Below are 4,363 nucleotides of genomic sequence, written 5' to 3' on the forward strand. Positions count from 1 at the left end.
CAGATTCATCACAATATGTGACTAGAAATCTGTTGATTTGGGTCAGATTCATCACAATATGTGACAGAAATCTGTTGATTTAGGTCAGATTCATCACAATATGTGACTGAAATCTGTTGATTTAGGTCAGATTCATCACAATATGTGACTGAAATCTGTTGATTTGGGTCAGATTCATCACAATATGTGACTGAAATCTGTTGATTTGGGTCAGATTCATCACAATATGTGACTGAAATACTCAGTTCAAGAGAAAAGGAAAAAAAAGATGAATAGGTAGACAAAAATGGAAGGCCAAGTAATCTGAAAAAGGTTAAGAAAAGCTCAAAGATGACGAATGGAAGAGAGGAGAAAAGAGACAGACATGAACTAAATGGTTTGTTTTTCAGGGTCTTAAAAGTCGTGCAGTCACTGCACTCTAGCCCATTTTGGCCTGACGTCGAAATTAAAAAATATATTTTTTTTCCTGAAAAACCTCATGTTTCTATATCAGTGGTTCTCAATATTTCATGTCAAGGACCCCCAAAAATATATGAAATTGGCCGCCGAACCCCCATCTGAAAATGTGTTGTTTCAGGGACCACCTCCCCAGAAGCAAAGATTTGAGTTAAAAACGTTCGCTCTGAAATAATATATATCCAAAGCTTTGCACCACATGCTCATGATTTTTTTTCTAAAATAGCAGACGTACAAGCTCGTAGCACACCACTCGGTGGCGCGCTATGAGCTTGTAGATCTGCTATTTTTCAAATAGCTAAATTATAACATAATGTTTCAAAGACCAAAAGGGGGTTCCTGCCCAAAATGGGCTAGCCTGGCCTGGCTGGCTGGCTGGCTGGCTTTGGCTGTGAGTCTCCCTGTCCTGAATTGTTTGTCCCAGACAGTCCCATCGCCGGATGAGGTAACAAAAGCAGAGAGAGCTAGAGAGAGAGAGAGAGAGAGAGAGAGAGATAGAGAGAGAGAACTACAGAAGGTAAAAGAGCACTTTGGCAAGAGAGAAAAACGTTTAGGTTTATCGCATGCAATAAACAGGTGCACAGCCAATTATGTACCTTTTCACCGATGGTTGGGCATGACATCAAGCAAATTGCACACAAGCCATTTTCGCGTATTGCACCACTCGTTAATCCATTCTGAACGGGAACCCCCTTTGGTTGTTAGCATCATGTTATGCTTTAGCTATTGAAAAATAGCAGATCTACAAGCTCGTAGCGCTCCACCGAGTAGCGCGCTACGAGCTTGTAGGTCTGCTATTTTTTTAAATCGAAGAACGACTGACATTTTTAGAATCTGATCTCAGGTCAGAATGGGTTCATCAGACCAGTGTGTGTCCATGAGTGGAAACCTCGTATGAATCTGATCTCAGGTCAGAATGGGTTAAATGAAACCAAGCTTATTTATTTTTTCTCTGTGCAGGACAATTACTATGGGGGGGCAAAAAAACTAACAAATACTGCTATGTTGTACATTCATTACACGAGTGCATCTAGCCCATTAAGGCTATTTATGTCGAAATAAAAAAAGCGTTCGCTCTGAAAGAATATATATTCAAAGCTTTGTGCCGCATTTTCACGATTTTTCAAAAAATAGCAGACCTATACAAGCTCGTAGCGCGCCACTCGGTGGCGCGCTATGAGCTTGTAGATCTGCTATTTTTCAATAGCTAAAGTATATAACATAATGCTTAGTTAAAACACCAAAAAGGGGTTCCCGCCCAGAATGGGCTAGTACAGCCTATATATTATATACTGTGGTTGTCAGTGAAATGGAAAACATGCACAAAACGTATACACAAACATGCATATGTCTCCAATAGTTTTCATCAGGAGCAAAAATTGTGCCGTACTGTGCATAAACCAGGATGCAGAACAAACAGTGTGCGTAATTGCTGTTTTTTTATTTCTTTTTTTTAACCCATTCTGAACGGGAACCCATGTTGGTGTTAGCATCATGTTATGCTTTAGCTATTGAAAAATAGCAGATCTACAAGCTCATATCGCGCCACCGAGTGGCGCGCTACGAGCTTGTAGGTCTGCTATTTTTGAAAAATCGAAGAACGACTGACATTTTTAGAATCTGATCTCAGTTCAGAATGGGTTAATCAGACCAGTGTGTGTCCAGTGGAAACCTCGTATGAATCTGATCTCAGGTCAGAATGGGTTAAGGGCTGTTGTGGCCCCGTTGAGTGCACTCAATTTCACATGGCTAAACACTGACTGAAACACTGGCTGTGCCCTATTCTATAGGGCCCTATAGAGTAGGACACAGATACTATACTGCATCTGAAGTGTTTCCTCGTGCCCTAAAGGAACAGCGGTGTCGACTCCAAACGTTTCCCCGCAGGGCAGGCAGTGGTGGAAAAAAGTACTCAAATGTTTTTTTTTTACTCAAGTAAAAGTATCAATATATACTGCAATATAGGTGGAAATCGTCAGCTGTTGTGTTAGCGTAAGGTAAGTGTGAATATGTGAATTTGTGTAAGTTTGTTAAATTGTACAGGTACGTATGTAGTGTGCGTGTGTGTGTGTGTGTGTGTGTGTGTGTGTGTGTGTGTGTGTGTGTGTGTGTGTGTGTGTGCGCGTGTGTGTGTGTGCGTGGGTGCGTGCGTAAGTCAGTAAGGAAGTAAGTAAGTAAGGGTTAGTTCAGATTGAAGTCCAAAAATCTGAACTAACCCTTTAAATGTAGGTTTTGTAAATAAAAATCCAAATCTAAACCCAAGTTTTCTAAATACATGTATTGGAGTAAAAAAAGTACACTATTTGGATCAGAGATGTCGTGGAGTAGAAGTAAAATAAATAACTGGAACAAATACCTCAAAATTGTACTTATAAGTACAGTATTAACTTAAGAAAATATACTTGGTTACAACCCTCATAGGAGGGCTGTAAAAAAAAAAAAAAAAAAAAAGGAGGGCTGTGGGCAGTTCAGAAACCGTCTTCCATCATCGATGGGGAATACAAGCTAATAGAAACTGCAGGCTTTCTAGTCCTGAAAAGTTGCAATGCGAAAATGGAAGCCATCGTTCTCACGATAATGAAAATCTAAACATTTTTGTAAAGAAATCTTGTTTAAAAAATAATCTGCCTAATGACGATGTCACTGGAAGACGGTTTCTAAACTGCCCACACAGCCCTCCTATGAGACACAGACTTGAGTAGAAAGAAATCGTGCCATTTTATCATGATTATTGGTGAGGACCTATTATATGAAGATGGTTGAAAAGTGGTGAAGTGGTCCTTTAACACCACTTCCTACCACACAAGCAGCCATCGCAAACGGGGAATTCCCATTCAGCCAGGAGGGGCTGTGGGCCGCCCGTCGCAAGGCGAGGCGTCCATGACACAACGACAGCGAGCAGTGGCGGGTCTTTGTGCATTGTTCTGAATACATTGAGCCCTGCCCCTGCCTGACGCCTCAGAGCATACTGTACAGGTGTGCACAAGACTTATGAATGACCTTATGAATAAAACATCTGATGTGTACAGCCAGGTGAACCCGCCGCGCTAGAATGACAACCGCTATGCAAACGCGACACACACACACACACACACACACACAGACACAGACACACACACGGCAGGCCACAGAGGACCAGCAAATAGAGACCTTCCTCCTGCAGACTCTTGACATGAACAGGGGGGGGGCAAACCAAACCATATAAACCATTCTGACCTGAGATCAGATTCTAAAAAAATGTCTTCTACATCCTGACAGTTTTCTGAAAAAGCTATGTTTCTACGTCAGTCGTTCTTCGATTTAAAAGAAAATAGCAGGACCTACAAGCTCGTAGCGCGCCACTCGGTGGCGCGCTATGAGCTTGTAGATCTGCTATTTTTAAATAGCCGATTTACACCAACACACACACACACAGCCGTGTTTCTGCCCAGCACCCCACGTGGGATCACAGAATATAAATCACAGTACAGTGCGGTGTGAAGTAAATAAGCACATTTTACTCAAGTACTGTATTCAAAATCAGTGCTATTTATTGAACACCCTTTACTGTCTGTGTGTCGTTTTGAAAAAAATTGAACCAATGGAAAGTATAGTTAGAAAACGCATTGGACAAAAACCTCTTAACTCCATTTGGACCCTCAAAACTGTCTGCTACTAAAGCAACTAACTCCACCACCTCTCTCCCTCTCATGGAAGTTAGACAATATATAAAGTCACACTCCACTACACTACATCTTAGAGCCCAAATTTGTACTCCACTACACTTATTTTAGTTATTTTGAAGATTTTGAATATTATTACCAAAAATACACAAATATCCACTTCAGCCCTTTTGAAAATATCCAATCTACGATCTCACAACGTGTGGCGATGCCGCGCATTGTGAGATTCACTTTTTCTACTCTTA

The sequence above is a fragment of the Protomyctophum bolini genome (assembly GCF_963924005.1).
Source record: "Protomyctophum bolini genome assembly, chromosome: 20".
Classification (NCBI taxonomy): Eukaryota; Metazoa; Chordata; class Actinopteri; order Myctophiformes; family Myctophidae; genus Protomyctophum; species Protomyctophum bolini.